Raw genomic sequence first — 18,713 nt, 5'->3', positions numbered from 1 at the left:
TCCACGGTTCTGCGGTGCGCACCCAGCAATATGGAAAACCCCTCAGAGAAACCACGCCATTTTCAATGTGAAATAGGCACATTTCTGATAGCATCGGTAATGGACAATTTTCTTTAATTTAAAATAAATCAAATGATTTACCTCGGTCTTAAAATTAAAATTGGCATAACCATTAGTGCTTCCTGGATATTAATTTGCTGACAACATTATGGATATAATTTTTCTGTCTCTCAAATTCCTGAAAAAGTTACACTATTCTAAGGTTCATAACCCCATATAGGTATTTCATTATTTGAACCAATCGAATGACAACTAGGCGAATACTTGGCAATGTATTTACTGATAACGAAAAAGCAACAGCAAGTAGCGTTTTTAGCACATGCTTGGTCAATATTAAAAATTAAGAGGGTAAAAAGAAACTTAACATTTCCACCAAAAGGATTTATTATTTCACGACCATGGTTTTGATGCTACGCGCAGATGATGATAATACAAAGCATCGAAACCATGGTCGTGAAGTATTAAATCTTTATTGTGGAAATGTTAAGTTTCTTTTTACCCTCATAATGAAGGCATTCCACAAAGTTAAACCTGAAACTGCTACTTTTATTAAAAATTAAGTTATTTCGCTAATAATACTATTGAATCAATGCTCGCGCAATATATATATATATATATATATATATATATATATATATATATATGTGTGTGTGTGTGTATGCATGTATATATAATAAACCTCGATAGTTAATATTGCCAAGAATTCATTTTTAAGATTTAACCATAATGATACTCTTACCGGTAAAATAGCAAGGTTTCTATAAATACAATAAATTAGCTGGAAATTAGATTGAACTGCATAAATAAACTTTTAGTACTGATTTCACACCGTTTTTGGGGATAAAATGATTTGAATGAAAAGTATTAGCTACGCTTATTTCAAAAATATTTTTTCCCGCATTAATATGAATGAGCCAAAACTGATATATAGCCATCATACCATCATCGACATTTCTTTGGAGTGATAGACCAAAAAACTTCATTAACAGGCAACATACCTTGGAAGGTAAAAAGGGAAGAATTATGAAAGAAATGTTGCTTTCATTAATGCTATAAAGAATGAAAATATCCCCTCACACAACACCCAAACAACGGTGACACATAATAACCCATTACAGAAGGATGGAAATGTTGCATTCCTACTTCTCCAGTTTCAACTGGTAAGTATCACGTTTTGTAGTGCGCAGAAAGAAAAGTAGCAATTGCAACATTTTTTTAATTTCATCGAAATTGTTACTTATGGGATTTAATGCGATTCAAACCCTGCTAAAAACCCTAGCGGTGGCTTTCAGGGTACTATTAAATACAAAAATAGTGCCGTTAATGCTGCATCCAATTAATACTTCCAATTTTCTCAATACTCCCATTTACGAGGCCTTTCGAATTGAAATTTACAACCCGACTTCAAGGTGCGATATACTGAGAAGGAATGGAGTGTTGAGGGCGAATCGGAAGGAACGGTGGAGTTCTTTGAATGGATGGAAAGAAACAGTCTCGTTTGTAAATTCCTTGAATAGTAATAGCCATGAATAAAAATGGACAGAATTCGGGACTGCTAAGAAGTGATGACTTACCTAGCAGAAAACAGTGGGAGAAATTTGGCTTGGAAAAATTTGACGGAACAAATAATTTGGCGCGATCATAAAGGGCACTAACATTCATGTTAAGACATTGAAACAATTTCAGAGTTTAAAAATCAATCGCCCTGACCGGGATTCGAACCCGGATCCCTCGACGTCCGGCCGATTTCTTTAGCCATTTAAGCTATCGAAGCGTCCGCTTACTCTCCAAAATTTTGGGGGCTTTTAAGGAACAAGCTGCTGTGACCAAATTCCGTACATCCAAAGTCATTCGTAGTCGTGCGCGATGCGCCACAGTCCTTGAGGTTAAAGCCAACTTTAAACACTTAGGCTGTTCTACTTTTGCAAATTCCAAGAAACTTCGGGAGATACCGCTACATTAACTTTTTCACGGAGTCATCCGCTAATATACATTGCAATTGTCCCTCTATCATGAAAGTGCACGCTCAAAATAGACAATCTATCAATTATATCTAATATCTATCGAGTTATAAAAATGCGACTACGAAGTGACTGCTGACTGATTCGATCGGGAGAAGAGTAAATGGATCGGTGATCCATACTTCCGCACACCTACGTGGGCACGCACCATTGCGAAATAGAACAAACGGGTATTATCCCTGTTAACCTCCTTTGCGGCCATTCTGCACGCAAATGCGAGCCTAGGGAAGAGCGTGGCCAGAGTTAAAACCTGAAGTGGACTCGAGCGGACAACTCCACATTGCAGACTCTTTGACATATGAACGAAGGGCAACGAGGAGACAATATTCTCACTCAAATACGTAGATGTAACTATGTTCGTCGACGGTCCCACCCACGCCCCGCGACGGTAAACGCCGAGTAATGGGAGCCAGAGCACGTGCAGATTCCTGTAGCAAGCTTTTCGAAACAGCGGATTGAGCGGGTAACCAGGGCGAATATCGTTAAGCCGGATGCGGTGGGTGCGGAGTAGAGGGGGAGGGGGGAGTCACGTCCCCTCCCCACTTCCCCCACCCCCCCACCTGCGAAGACCCCGAGAGAAGAGGCGGCGATCGTCCCAAAAAAATAAATAAAGAGTCGGCGCCCCACACAATTTTTCCGAATTAATTTTCCCCCCGCGAGAGGGTTGGTGGGGATGAGAATGGGTGCGCGGGCGGTTTCGACGGGGGGCTGGCCGGGGGTTGGCGGTTGGGCGGGTCTTATGGGATGGGGGCACTCGGAGCGGTGGAATGATGCAAATTCGCGATCGTAGCCTTTTTCCCTGCAACGGACGCGTTGCCTGAATGTTCGAGCCCGCTGCCCCCCCCCCTTTTCATCGCGCGGGGCCACCCTCCCCTCCCGCCGACCCCTGCCAACCTTCCCTGTCAACCCCCTTCTCTTCGCCGCGCGAAAAGCTCCCCTCCCTTTTTTCCGCGTCGCGAGATTTCCCAACAGGGCTGTGGAATTTTTATGGGCGGATTTTTCATTTTTTTATTAAAGTGATCCTGTTAAAAAAGCTGGGCAGACTTGGAGGGCGATATGGCGTGTTTGCTGCATCTCCACTCTCTCCTCTCCCCCACATCGCCTCGCCCCGCTGTCGTTTCCCGCTCATCGACGGAATGTTTCTCCGCGGCGCACCTATCTACTCCGCGTGCTACACCTATCTTCGCAGACACGCACCTCTCTCCCCTTCCGCCACGCACATTCTTGAGTGAGCACTTCAAAATCCAGGGAACTACAAATGTAAAACCGGATTCGGCACGGGCCCGTCTTCAAGGGTCCCGCCAAGGCGGTAGGGCCACCTTATTTAACGGCTGCGCAGCATTGAACCATTTAATATCCGTGTTTTAGAGGTCCCGAAATCGGAGCATCAAAGATCCGCTCCGAACGTTCCCCGTAAATAACAATTTGGTTGAAAAAAGAGCCCCCGTACATGCATATTTATTTAGATCAGCTAATGTAGAAAATTTTCTGTAAAGTTAAATAGTCAGCTTTCCGAAATACTGCAATGGTTTCACAGTGCCAAAAGGTATACATACATATACTTGAATACACAGTAAACCACCCGAAGGTCGCTTTGGTAATGTCAGATTTCACCCAGTACAAAGCCCGACGGAGTGTGAAATTCACACATCAGGGTAGGGGGGAGAGTTCTTTTCCCTTGTGCCGGTTATGGTTTCCCCGGATGATCTGGTACCCGAAAATTTATAGAGACGCTTGCCCGGGAATGGAACCCAGGCCCTCCGGTCAGTAGTCCGACGCTCTACCCCTTGTACTACCGCGACCCACAAATGCACACACACACTGTCGCAAGGGGCGTTTCTGGTGCGACACAAAGGGTATCGGGGAAGATCGGAATAATTACACCGAGTCTTACCCAAACAATCGCATATTATGCAGCATCAGACAAATTACACCATTTACGTAGGTATAAGAAAATTATGGATGCCTACAGCCTCGGCAACCCAGCGTCAGTGCGGAAAAATTGAAATGGCAGAATATTACCTGGGAAAAGGTGAAGGCAAGATAGACGGGGTCACGGGACTCGCATCCCAGGCAGAGCCCTCGTCCAAAGGTAAGTCCCAACGAGGAATGCGGGAGCGGTGAACGCTGTCACAGGCACTGTAACATGGGCGAGGCCCTCTTCTGTCGGCAATGAAGGGAGTATGGAACGGTGGACGTTGTCACGATACACGTAACCTTGGCAAAGCCCACGCCCGTCGGAAAGGAAGGGGGTATGCCAGGGTGGACACGGTCAAGAAGCACGTAACCTGGGCAGAGCCCTCGTCCGTCGAAAAGAAAGGGGGTATGGCAGGGTGGACGTGGTCTCGAAACTCGTAACCTAGGCAGAGCCCTAGTCCGAATTTGAGTCAGCAATAGGACACGCTGTCGCGACAAGCGCAACATAGCCGAAGCCTCGTGTCCTACCGGTCACCGCCAGATAACAAACTAACCTCTACTCGTCTTCTTTTTGCCAAAACGTTCCCTCTTGACGCTTGGCTTGCAGCTGCCCGATGATTTAATCATTCAGCTGCTGTGTTTGTGGCTGCTTAGCCGTCGATGAAGGAGGGTCCAATCAACTCCTTTTCCTTTTAAATGGTGGATGGTCGTCGTCCCGTCCGGTTGCTGCTCTTGGGTGTTTGTGGCTTTCCCAGGAGACAGGTTTTAAGCCGCCGATCGACCGCAAGTGCTCTCCTTTTTTACCTTCAAGCTCCTCATAAAACGCCGTCGCGCGAGTCTTGATGACATCTCCGATGGGCGCAGTTCCAATTAAGGCGTGAAGAATTTCTGCTGCATGGTTCCATCCAAGCCGCAGTATACTGTTGAGTGCCCCTCTTTCCGTCACCTCCAAGTGGTGGAAGGCCGTCGGAGTCATTCTGCCACTCCATTCCGATGAAGCGTACATCAAGATTGGGCGAATTGCCGCCACGTATAGATACGTCTTTGTCTTGAAAGAGAGGGATGGTGAACGCAGCAGCGGCGAGAGTTGCAGTCGTCTTCCTCTGGCCTTCCTGGTGGCAGCGAGGGCGTGACTTTTGAATGTCAGTCTTTTATACAGTATGACGCCTAGATATGTCACCTCTTCCTTCCATGGCGCCTCCTCGGTGCCCACGAGGATTTCTTCTGGTTCTCGCAGTCCTCCAGGTGAAAAAAGAATCGTCTCTGCGTTGTTGACGCTGATTCGCCACAGGGTGTACCACTCCAGCAGTTTGTTTACTGCTCGCTGCAGGTATGTTGCCGCCATGTGTGCTCTCCGCGAAGTGGTCACTATTGCTGCGTCATCCGCATACAGGGCAAGCATGGTATGTCGTCCATGGTCCACCGAGAGGTCCGCCGTGTATAGATTAAAAAGTATCGGTCCGATCACCAATCCTTGCGACACGCCTGCGTGGGCCAGTTTCGGCTGTGACAGCGCGCGTCCCCAGGTGACACAGAAAGTCCTTCCTCTCGGGTATGATGTTAGCAAGCGGCGCTGCCAATTTGGAAACGGCTGTTTTGCAAGTTTTCGCCTGAGGCTAGCGTGCCATACCCTGTCGAAGGCTTTCCTGATGTCAAAGAACGCCGCCGTTTCGCAGCATCGCCGATTGAACCCGGCCATCACCTGTTCCACAGAACCGACGAGCAGGTGTGTGGTGGAGTGTTCCTATCTATATTCGTACTGTGATGCCGGCAAGATTAGGCCACAATGTGCCTCAGGAGATGTGGCAGCAGTACCCTCTCAAGCAGCTTTCCCAGGGTTGCTAGCAGGGCGATCGGGCGGTAGTTCTTTCGTTCCGAGCGGACTTCGGCGGCTTCGGGAAGAATAAAATGACTTTTGACGATTTCCAGAGGGCCGGAAAATGTCCCATGGAGAAGCAGGCCAGAAAGAGCGTGATAAGGTGAGTTGCGAGCGAGACAGGCATCTGTCGAAGGGTCTTGTTCTGAATGTTGTCCTCTCCTGGTGCTTTCTTGGGCAGTGGTCCAAGGGCTGCTCTCAGTTCGTATTCGGTAAACTTCGTCACCGTCATGGTGTCCTCCTCTGTAGTTTCATCCTCGTCACTGGGTTCATCTGGTACCGGTGGATCCGGTGTCGACGTGAAAGTGGCCTCCAGCATAGTTGCTGCAAATTCAGCCTTTACCTCTTCTGTGATAACAGGGCCACTAGGTGAGCGATCAGTGGGTCAATCCGAATGTTGTGGCGAAGAGAAGCTGTCATTCTCCAGATGCTCCCATCTTCGATTCGGAGGGAAGCAACCTTCCTTTCCCACGTCGTCTGCCTGTGGTCCTCGATGAGCTGCCTCACTTCGGCTCGTTTTTTCTGAACCGTGCCCCATCCGCGGGACATTTAGTTCCTTGAAATTGTCGTCGAAGCCGATTTCTTTAGCAGATGCGGCGTAGGATGGAATACGACAGCGTCATATGTCCAGAAGGGCGGATCACTTTTATTGGCACGGTGTTCTGTAACGCTTGGTCCACGCCAGCTGTTATGACAGAAGCATATATGTCCAGCATAGCTTGTGACGTCAGTGATGGCGGCTGCTCCGGTAAAATGTCGGACAGAATCTGCCTGTACCCTGCCCAGTCTGTTTTATCCTGGCATCGCACCTGCCGTGGGGGAAGTAACGTGGGGCAGCATCCCAGATAGGCGCAGACTGGGTAGTGGTCGCTGTCCAACGTCGGTGTCCCCACGAAAGAAAGCAAACTCGTGAGCCTACGGTGCAGCGCAATGTCTAAGACGCCTTCGCTCCTGCCGTGGTGCTGGTGCGTTGGCCCATGTGGACCCGCGACGCGTACTCTCTCGACGCGATGTTTTGAGTTCAGGTGAGCAGCGCTTCACCCCGAGGGTTCGGTGTGATTGAATGCTATGCAGCATTCTTTGCATTTAGATCCCCGGGAAAAAGTGACGACTGTGACCCGGAGAAGATGACGTCGAAGTCCCGTGCAGCTAAAGGTCGTTTTGGGGGGATATATAGTATCCCAACTCGGAGAGAGCCGAGCGAAGTATCTACTTCAATGTTCGTTCGCAGGTTTCCGCGGCGATGAGTTGGTGATTTCCACATTTTTCGGGCTGCGTCCGCGTATGTCGTTTAATGCACAACAGTTTCGCCAACTATCCTGCTGGCGTCCTCAGGTCAAGGATGAAAAGAATCTTGTTGTCCCGTCTTATAAAGGAAAAATCCGGCGCCAATACCGGGAAATTTCTTGGCCAATCAGGGAACGTCCTCATATTTGCGCGGAATAATTCTTTTCCACGCACTGTGGAGTGGATATCCATCCTCTCTGTTAACATTTTCTGGCCTTTTAACGATTTCAATGGCCTCTCTGATTATTCCCTGGGAGTATTTTGCTTCTTTCGCTATTATTTTAGCGTCGTCGAACATAATAGAGTGTCCGGGTTAACTCCAGGCGTGCTCAGCGATGGCCGATGCTCTAAACTGTTTGGCCTTGGTTGCCCTCTGGTGTTCACTCATGCGTGTTTTCAGCGCTCTGTATGTTTCACCGATGTACCATTTGCCACAGGAGCATGGCACTTGGTACACGCCTTCTGATATTAACGGTGAAATTTCATCTTTGGATCCGGGTAGGGTGTCAGCTATCTTGGTGACGCAGTTGAATCTGGTCACCACATCATGCTTCCTTAAAGCCCTCGTGATTCTTTCCGAAGTCCCTGCGATGAAGGGGATGGTGACGTAAGCCTTCGGTTGTGGTCTGGAGTCTTCCTCCCTGTCAGGAACAGCGGTGGTTTGTCTCTTCTTTTCTTCCTTCTCGGCCCTTTTTTGGATCATATGAGCGCTGTATCCATTCCTTTGCAGGGCATTTGTCAAGTGTTTCTTCTGGTTGGCAATAGAATCGGAGTCACATATTTTATATGCTCGGTTGACAAGTGTGTCTACCAGTGAGGTCTTCTGCCTGGGATGGTGGTGCGATGCAGCATTAAGGTAGCGGTCGGTGTGAGTGCTTCCTGGGATGGGAGGCTTCCTGTATACTCTGTGTCGAAGCCTCCCATTACCTTTATTTCTCTTCGCCATGACGTCCAAGAAGGGCAGTTGATGATCCTTTCCACCTCCATAGTGAAGTGGATGGCTTGATGCTGTGAGTTCAGATGTTTCAGGAATTTTTTTAATTCTCCCTCTCCGTGAGACCAAATGACAAAAGTGTCGTCAACATATCTTCGATAGGGCCGCTTGTCGCAGGATTCCAGTGCTTTCTTTTCGAAGCTTTCCATGTAGAGGTTGGCCACAACCGGGGAGAGGGGTGAGCCCATCGCAGCTCCTTCCGTCTGCTCGTAATGGTCACCATTCCATAGGAAGAAGGAATTGCGGAGGCAAAGCTCCACCAATCCTGGAAAGTCCTTAGGGATTCCGCGGGATGTGGGTTCCTTGATGATATTCAGCGATTCCTCAATAGAGACGCTGGTGAAAAGCGACTCAACGTCGAAGCTGACCATGAGATTGTTGTCGCTGAGCTGAGCACGCCTGAAGTGAACCCGGACACTCTATTATGTTCGACGACGCTAAAATAATAGCGAAAGAAGAAAAATACTCCCAGAGAATAATCAGAGAAGCCATTGAAATCGTTAAAAGGCCAGAAAATTTTAACAGAAAGGATGGATATCTACTCCACAGTGCGTGGAAAAGGATTACTCCGCGCAAATATGAGGACGTTCCCTGATTGGCCAAGAAATTTCCCGGTATTGGCGCCGGATTTTCCCTATATAAGACGGGACAACAAGATTCTTTTCATCCTTGACCTGATGACGCCAGCAGAATAGCTGGCGAAACTGTTGTACATTTAAACGACATACGCGGACGCAGCCCGAAAAATGTGGAAATTATCTACTTCAATTGCTGTTGCCTCTAGATGCAGTCGAGTAGGTAGGTCAAATTTTCTCGCAGCAAGGTGAAGCGAAACGAGGACCGCCGTGCCTCCTCCTCTTGTTTGCCGGTCATCTCAGTAAACTGCATAGACTGGAATGCCGTATGAAGTTCCAGGACGGAGGTGAGTCTCTTGCAGACAGATGATTGAGATTCTTGCCTTCCGTAGAAAGAAAAGCAATTTAGGGGTCGTTCGCTTCAAAGCGCCGCCGACATTCCATATGGCTAGGATGATAGATTTATTTGATTCCCGCCTCTGGTCCATTTTGGTTTGGAAAAATAGCGGTAATGGCGACAGTTAAAGCTTGCAGCTCTTGTTGTAATAGTGCAGCAGGGGACGTTAATGCTTCCAGGTTGGAAGAGAGGGATGTTGACAAAGTTGGAGTCGGCATCTGCGAGTCTGCAGCCCGCCACTTCTGGAGAAGAGGAATTGTTATTTATTCCGCCGTCTCCCTGGCAACCGGAGCCGGCGTCGAAAGTGGAAAAAAGTCGAGGCGCTTGAACATGGTCGGACGTTGAGTTGCGTTGGTTGGGTGTCCCGGCTTCCACGCGTTGAAGGCACCAAGCGTCTTCTGTTGATGAGAAGGCAGTTCTGTTTTAGCGGCGGTGTTCTTCTCCCCCTGGGTTGGTGCGCCTTTCCTCCGGAGGCTAGCCATCTTCATCTCCTTCTGTTGGGCGTAGACAGGGCAGGTCCTGAAAAATGCAGGATATTTTCCTCCGCAGTTACCGCAACAAGTCTTCTTCCTTTCCTTGTTCGGACATTGGATACTTTCATGTGCACCAGCACACTTGTAGCATCGCGGGGCTGCCGTGCAGTTGGAAGATGCGTGTCCGCATTGGGTACACCGGTAACACATTTGTGGCTCCCTGTGCTGATATTTTGCCACCCTGACACGGGAATATCCGATGCATCTTATGGCAAGCATTTCTTTTGTTTGCCATTTAGGGTTTTCCTTGACAACGACAAGGAAGAAGGTTCCCTGCCGCACCAGATGCACCCGTTCCACTGGAATCCCTATGGCGTCCATATTTTCTTTCAGTAGCTCAACTGGGTAGGTGCACGGAAGTCCACGAACCGCGTAGAAATTGGCTCGTTGCGATTTCGGGCCACAGGTTGAGAATTGTGCATTTGACTGCAACAAGAGCTGCTTTATGGCCGCATAATCAGCCGCAGTCTTTAGTTGAAGTCTCGTCGAGTCGGTTTTGTGGATCGCAGTAAAGGACTTGTCCGTTGCCTTGGATCGGACAAGTTTCAGCAAGGCCGCGTGGTCTACTACATCGTATATGATGAGTGCCGGGGGGCGTGATTCCTTGTTTCAGCTTGCCGTGGATCCAGATGGTGCAGATGAATTTTCAGCCTCCATCGCCACGGGAGCAGAAGAGATGTCCGTTTCCAGGTCCGTCACGAGCGGTGAGTATTTATTACTCATGCATACCGAGCGCTTATTATTTGCTGCTCCGATGGAGAGGAATGGTGCGCTCCGCTTCCCGGCTCCTCAGGGATCTTTGACATGTCATCAGGCATCCTTGAATTTCGCTGCAGAGGCAGACGGCCCGTTCTGATGCATGGGAACGCCCATATTTAGAGTGCCGACAGTATGAACAAGGTTTGAAGAAGTATTTTCCGGCTGTTGGTCGAGAAGAGTCCTTCTTATGTCCGCTGGCGACGGCACGATGTCCATATTAGGCGCCAGGGGCGCCTTGCTGCGCTGTCCCTCGATTATTCAATCATTTCAACAACCAGGGTTAGAAGTATCCAGTAGAATAGTCCAAGGGAGGCGTACATACAGGTATATATAGTTCGCAGTAGTCAAGTGGTAGAGCGTTGGACTGCAGACCGGAGGGTCCTGGGTTCGATTCCCGGGAGAACCCTCTGGGCACCTGCAGCTCAACCCAAGCTAAGTGATTTTTCGGGAATCAGATCTTCCTGGGTAACCATAACCGGCACAGGGAAAGGAACTGGCCCCCCTACCCTGATGTGTGAATTTCACACGCCGTCTGGGGCTTAGTACTCGGGGAACTCTACCATCACCTACTAAACCGACTTTCGGGTTGATTAATGTGTTTGTGGTATTATGGTTATATTATAATTAGGTAATCTACCGGATAAGGTAGGTTTTTGGATGGAGATAAGTAATAATTAAATAATTTGTGACCCCTAGCAAAAACCAAATATCCTACTTTACATAAGGTCCCTCTTCAGCTCTGAGTACTTTCTTCCTCCCTTCATCCCGTCCAAAACCCCAAAATCAAAAAAAATTATTTAGTAGCTGTGTCCATCCAAAAACCTACCTTAAACACAGATGTAGTTTTGAAATTTTGAAACACAAAGAAAGGAAAGTCACATATTTTTATATATTTGTGCGTCGCCGAAGAGCGTTCCATTTCGTGGGTGTATAAAATATATACATATATATATATATACATATATATTTCTATATTTATTATTATTATTAGGTAATCTACCGGTTAAGGTAGGTTTTTTGATGTGCAAAGCTACCAAATAAAACATTTTGTGATTCCTAACAAAACGCAAAATCCAGCATCCCACTTTAAATCAGGTCCCTCTTCATCTCTGTGTACTTTCTTCCTCCCTTCATCCCGTCCAAAATCCCTATCCTGTTCCTTCCCTTTCTTTGTTTGCCTAACATTTTCCCTTCATTCACAGTTTTCAACATCCCGCTGCCGGTCAATACCCCCTTCAGCCACTTTTCCTGCCTCCATAGGATTTCTCCCAAAAAACCCCTCTCTTCGCCCACCATACCAAGTACTTCCTCGTTCGTTTTCTTCTCTGTCTATTTCACCTTCCCCATTCTTCTCCACACCCACATTTCAAAAGCCTCCACTCTACGTCTATCCTCCTGCTAAAATGACCACGTTTCCGCGCCGTACATAGCTACGCTTCATATCAAAGTTTTTACGGGTCTTTTCTTAACATAGTTACACAACGTCCCCGTCATCAACTCCCTCCTCCTTGTGAAAGCCTCTTTGCCTAGCGCAATTCTTCTCCTTACGTCCTCACTACTTTGACTGTGTTGGTCCAAAACACAACCGAGATACGTAAACTGTTCCACCTGCTCTAGTTTTTACCCTCCTATTTTAATGTATAGCTTACCCTTTTTCTTTCTAGAAAATCGCATTACCTTTGTTTTATTAATATTGATTCTCATCCCATACCTGTCGCACTGAATTTCCAATTCACCCAGCAATGCTTGCAACCCCTTGGCTGACTGACAAACTACAGCTTGGTCATCAGCAAACCTAACTGATATTACGAATTCCCCGCCCACTTTCATTCCTACCTTAAGTTCTTCCCATGCCTCATTAATCAGTTCATCTGCATACAAGTTGAACAGTAATGGTGATAATGGGCAACTCTGCCTTACACCTCTTCCTAACACTGCCCATCCGGACTCCCCGTACCCCACCCGCACCTGAGCATTCTGAGACATGTACAGTTTGCGGATAAGCCTTCTTTCGCTCCAATCTATTCCTATTTTCTGCAATACACCTACCTGGTTATGTCTTATTGCTCCATTCCTTCGAGAGCGTATATGCTATCTATTCTGAGTTTCAAATAAGCGAATCATTGCAGGTCGGTAGCCATCATGAGCATCTACTGCGTTCAATGTTTCGCCAACCGTGTGGGACGGCCGATCGGCAAACAAAAACTATCGGCCGCCTGTTTCCTAATTCCCCATCCGAACGGGAAAAGTGTCCTAAGGCTTCGGAGGGGATAATCTTACTCAATCTCCTCAATTAGCCATTAAAACTGTTAGTCCCAGGAATGACAATTATTTTAAAAGTTATATTAATCCCTAAGATACACAGAAACATTGCCAAAGTTATAGATGTGAACTCCTTTACCTTGCCATGTAGAGGTAATATTTGGCAATACTACGTTTAAGGACTTGATGCCCACAAACTATTTTATTTTTGGAATGGTCTATCATTTTTTAAATATATTTTAATCTCCTTTCCATTCTTTGCGTCATTTCATTCAATTCTATTATCAGAGAAAATTTTTAATTATTTTGATTATTGAGACAGCAGATTGTTAGCATTGTGTTTTGTATTCATTTTATGCTAATTGTAACGTGAATTAATTATTTTATCAAAAAATCATGAAATTGTGCTAATATAATGGTTAATAGAAATAGAGAGCTTTCGTGCTTATTCATTTTCCATGTCTGCTTCATTCTTATCCACGTAGAATGTCCACAAATTGTCGCATTTCGGCGGATAGACTCACGCTCAAAAGGCACGATTGCGCGTGAGCGCCTCATGTGCTGTTGTGCTCACGAGGGCACGAGCAGAGGCCCTGATCATGAAAGAGTGAGCTTAGGTCGTGCAAGATCGCACAATGGCAACGGAAAGAGAATAACTTCATGAGCGGCGAATATCTTGGTTGGCACGAAACCGTTGTGTCATTTATGGAATAGAGAATCACCCAGTCACACAAGAAGTTGAAATGATAAAGGATATCAACAATTCAAGTATAATGCTCATTGTTTACAATCCACAGGTTAAATAAATGCTTGGGAGGATATAATTGTTCAATTATCTTGGATATGATTGCTCAATTACCTATTCAATCAAAATAAAGTGTCGTCAAACGAAACGCACCGTCATTATACGTGTATATCATGGTGTTACCAACTCTGATGTAATGCAATACTTCGGCAATACAACCTTTAGCTCAAGTAAGTAAATTAATAATCATATTAATTTATTGAAAAACGGTATGAAACGGCTAATATTAGTGAAATTATCAATTGATAATTTTTCAGATGTCCCCAAGTGAACTTTATCTTAGTAAATACTTGGAAATAATTAAAGTGACTCTGAATTGACAGAATCTATTAATGATAGTAATATCATGAAATTCACGTAGAAAACTAATTAATCCATGCTTTTAAAACAATAGTATAAACACCTTTCTTGAAGCAAAAGTGAATTCGATTGAATGAAAGATGGGATAATGAATTAGTTACAGCTTAAAGTTAGTTACGTTCCAACATATAAATACAGTGAGCAAGACATATTTTATCAATACTAAATCTTTGTTAATGAGATTGAATCCACCCACTTCTTTCGTTGCAGTCTCGATACAAAGATAGGAAAGTTCCAAAATCTCATAGATTCAACCGTGGTGGATATTTATCAAAATATTTCAGCGATAACAATTAGTTTCTGTAATAATGATTCGTTCTCATTTCATCGTGTTGGTGCTGGCTACAAAATGCTAAACTTAAACTATTGGTCGTAGTTAACGTTGTCGGATTCTTTCGGAGAATAAAGCATAGAAAAAGAAGGGAGCTGCCGGGAAAGACCTTTCGCTCGCCTCCGACTGTTTTGGAAAAGGTTTGCAGCTCGGTCGGAGCCGCGCGGCGGTTTGACGACACTTCTTGCGAAGGGCGAGGGGGCCTCTGCGAGGTGGCCACAGTCTGCGGCCCCGGGAGACCGCGGGGTGGAGGCGGGAGTTGCTTTTCACCCAGGCAACCGCAACCTGCTCGCTGCAGCACGAGGCCGCAGAGGGTGGCGGAGGGTCAGTCGGGTCGGGGAGGAGCGAGCGGGCCGGTTCGCTCCGCCGCGAATTTAATTTCCACGCATCCACCTTCCACAGGGGGTTGGGAACCTTCGCGTGGGAAGGATCGCGTGATCACGGAGAGGGTGAGGAGGCAGGGGATGGGAGGCCAAGTTGGGGCGACGGCGTTTTGTGGGCCTGGAGTCATTACCGTAACAAGTGTTTGGTCAATTCTGGCGTGATTTCTGATTGGCTCCACCATTCTCGGTTACCACCGAGAGTGAGCTAAAAGCAGAAATAAATGTATGAAGTTTGTCAATTAACTGCTCTTATAGTAATGATTTAGAACATGTTTTGAAACACATTTGATCGAGGATGGCTGTGGGTGAAGATTTGAATCGGAGAAACTAAGAAAGAAGATCCCAGAAAAGTTTCATAAAAAAACAAATAACAACAGTCATCAAAGAGGAGTAAGTAGGTGCGTATGAAGAGGCTATCTGATGGGAAAATGAGATAATACCATCGTAAAATAAATGCTATTATTTGCGTCCATGAAGATGATAGTAATTTTCGACGTATAAGACGGTGATCCGGGTGACCACCTTCAGATTTAACAAAGGTGAAGCTGAAGAGGTTTCCAGAAGAGGAAGAAATACTGTTGCCAACTAAATACCGTTAGCAATGGAAACTTCAGGATGAAGAATCCAGGTTACACAGACTGTAAGTCGTGGATATCTTCCGAATAGTTTAAACAAAACTTTGGCTCTTTCTGGATGCAAATATTATAAAACCTTATGAAAAAAGAACAAGAAACTAATTAGCATTTCCCCGTGTATATGAATCTTACTCACTTGGAGACGTGACTTCTTATCTCAGATATCAAGTCAACCTTTCAGTAAGTGCATATATACTTGAATTTTAATTTGTTTAGAACTAAAAATTCAAACTTTTTCACGTCACTCCGAAATAGTTCCAAGCACTCTGCGAACATGAGCTCATGCTTTATTGAAAGCAGATGGCATTACTAGTGAGATCCGATTACGGCAGATTGCGGCGCTCCCCGGCAAATCTCTTACTCCAGGGAAACCCCCAATTAAAGGGTATTGCACAAATTCAGCGAAAGGGCCGAAAGTTGCCACTCTCAAAATTGGGAGAGAGAAATAAATGGGAATGGTGGGTGTGGTCGCAAAAGGGTTTAAGCGGTCGTTTCCTCGAAAATGATGAGGAGAGTGTGGAAAAGGAAGAAAAGTATGAGAAAATAACGAGAAAATGAAGAACACACCCATTGCGGTGGAAATCGAGGAACCACCTGAGCAACATCCATATTTTTAATCTTCTATGCTAAGTTCTTCTATTTTCTTTCGTTTGCTATTCACAGTTTTTGGTCGACGGAGCTTGGCGTTGATTACCAGTTACAAGACACTTATAAGAGCATAATGCAATCCGCAGTAAAGTGACTTAGTTTTGACAAAATGTGATCATGAGAGTACTTGTAAGCCACAAGAGTAGCGATGCCAAGAAGATGTCGCCACCAGGACTACATGAGATGAAGCAGCGATCTAAATCTATTGGTCTAAGCAGAATATTTAGTCACATTGGCTATAATAAATACCCATTACTGGATGACATTCTGGTAGTTAGGGTATCTTAGGACACGGCTAAGATAAAGAATATACAAAAACCCTTATTTCTATAACGAATCAATGTTTTTCCAGTCACATTGCCGGGAAGAAGCCGAGTATTCGGCACATATGCCGCAGATTCCTTTTCCCTGTACTTGAGTATAAGATTCTTCACATCTCGACACCTTTTTTCTCCTTACTTGGGCCTCCATTGAATGACTACTTCAACGGCCTTCGCCTCTCTCACGTCCCTTCTCCCTTCGTCTCAGAGACACCTTTCGAGTATGCTCATAAATGTGTCCGACACATGGACTGCAAAACAATTACCGCTATGGGGCGGCAGAATATTTAGAAAGGATAAAACAAAGTACGGCCTTTCGGAGTGATTTCTTTTCGGAAATCTCCTTCGTTTAAGGAGCAGAGACTGAGGGGTATTCTGATTGAAACAACAATGATACCAGAAGTAATTTGTACTGCAATCACCTTTTAATGAATTAGTTTGGATAAGCACTCAAAATTTAACAAAGAATCTTTTTCAGCATACGTATTACTTCTGCAGGTTCAGTCTGGAACTATCGCAGGGGGATAAGTCCTCAAATGAAAATAGAGTGAAATGTAAATACAAGACCCTCGGTTAACATTACTCGGTATAGAAAATGTATATTTGAGTACTAAACGTACTGGGAAACTAATAAAACCTGGAACGGAGAAGGTATCGACATTTTAATGTGTTTCATTCCGAAAGCCTAGAACATCATTTTGGAGTCGAAAACCTTTCCGCATTTTCCGTTAAAATGGTTCAGTTCCGGGAAATTTGTAATGAAAGGAAAGGAGACCTTTCGAGATATGAATTGTTTCTATCTATTGCCGCATTAAATATTTCGGGAAGGAAATGAAAGGCATACGTATTAAGAAAATAAATGATGATAAATACATTATGTAATCCGAGAGCAGTGCTTTGGTAATTTAGGCGCTTGTTTTAGTTCCGAGGAATGTTGGTGCTATGCACAGCAAGCTCCATTCTAATCTCTTTTTATCAACCAGGTATACATTGGTACGTGGGGAACTGAAAGCAACAAAGGGAAAGAAGCAACATCACATGACGCAGGGTACTACCTTCACCTATTCAAGCAAATCTTCTAGAATGCCTTTCCTCACTCAGAATGTTTAGAACATAATCAAGTTGAAAACATTACACTTGTTGAAATGTACGAAATAATTCGAATTTCATCTTCAAGCTAATGGGATATCATAATTCTTAAGATCCCGGTTTTTCGTCACAAAGGGAAGGTAATATGTGTATTTTCTGACGAAAAACCGTCTTTCAACGTGCGTTAGAGCCACTGGCACTTGAAAGGGAATTGTATCGATAGAAGGGGCGTCCTGCGCCCTCCTCCTATGGTTGGCCCATCAAACCACTCCGTAACGGATCATGGAACACGCCACTCTGCGGAATGAATTAAGTGCGAAATCAATGACAGAGTGGGGGGGGGGGCGGAAGAAGGCTGTGCCAAGTGGTCCAACGCAAGCTCGCCCCGCGGGCATTAGCCAGAGGACTCCGCGGGCGGGAGTGAGGAGGGAAGGGCGGAGATGAAGGACGCTTGCCCTCCGCGAGCTGACTGGATTGCACAAAGTGACCAGCCGCGGGAGACAGAGAGGGCATAACCACTCTTCACCTCATGTCACCAAACACGTTGATTGAGCGGCCCGCTATATTTTCCGGTGTATCATCTCGGATGTCCTGAATTTGAACAGAAAAAACAATGCTTCATCCAAAAAATCTTCAATAAACTGACTCACTCATCAGCGAGCAACTGCAAATACTATTATAGGTATATAACGCCAATAACGTGCGTTTGAATGCTTGAAACTAGTAAGGATCAATGCTGTACAGTATATCCAAGCTAGAGGGTACGTGATATATTTGCAGTTTTCCATTTCATTGTTCTAACCGTTTGCGGTATCTAATTATTTCAATCATTTTTTATTATATTTATAACTAGTTTTACTTTCTGTTATTTCTTTTTTTCATGATTTTTTTTTATTTCTGCTTATATCTTCTCTAATTTACTTCACCCATCCTTTGCCAATTCATAAGAGTACGGCTGGGGTTGACTCTTCCCATTTTATATCAGTAGTTCCGCAGGAATGTTATCCACCCCCACAGCCTTATTTAATTTCATCGCCCTTAATGCACATTCTATCCCATTGTCTAGTATACCTAGACCTAAGCTATCTTCCTCCACATCATGTTCCTTTTCTATGTCTAACTTTGTTGTTCTAGGCTCTTTACAATACAGTTCTTCTACATATTCCTTCTATCTCTCTTGGATCTTTCCTGTGTCAACTATTACCTTACCTGCCTTATCTCTAACTACTACCGTTGATCTCCCTTTTTTACTTCCCGATAAAGATTTAACTTTGCTTTACAGCGCACCGATTACACCTTTCCTCTGCAGACTTTCCATATCCTCGTACTGCGTCTTTCACCATGCTTCTTTTGCTTCATTTGTAGCCCTCCTCAATTTATGGTTTAATTCTTTGTACTTCATTTTACCTAATTCTCTTTTTACATTCTTCCATTTTCGCCGCTCATCCATCTTTGTAATCA

This window comes from Hetaerina americana, unplaced genomic scaffold, assembly GCF_022747635.1.
Source record: "Hetaerina americana unplaced genomic scaffold, ioHetAmer1.1.p SCAF_9, whole genome shotgun sequence".
Lineage (NCBI taxonomy): Eukaryota > Metazoa > Arthropoda > Insecta > Odonata > Calopterygidae > Hetaerina > Hetaerina americana.
The sequence above is the reverse complement of the archived record's forward strand: the minus strand, read 5'-3'. Positions refer to the sequence as shown.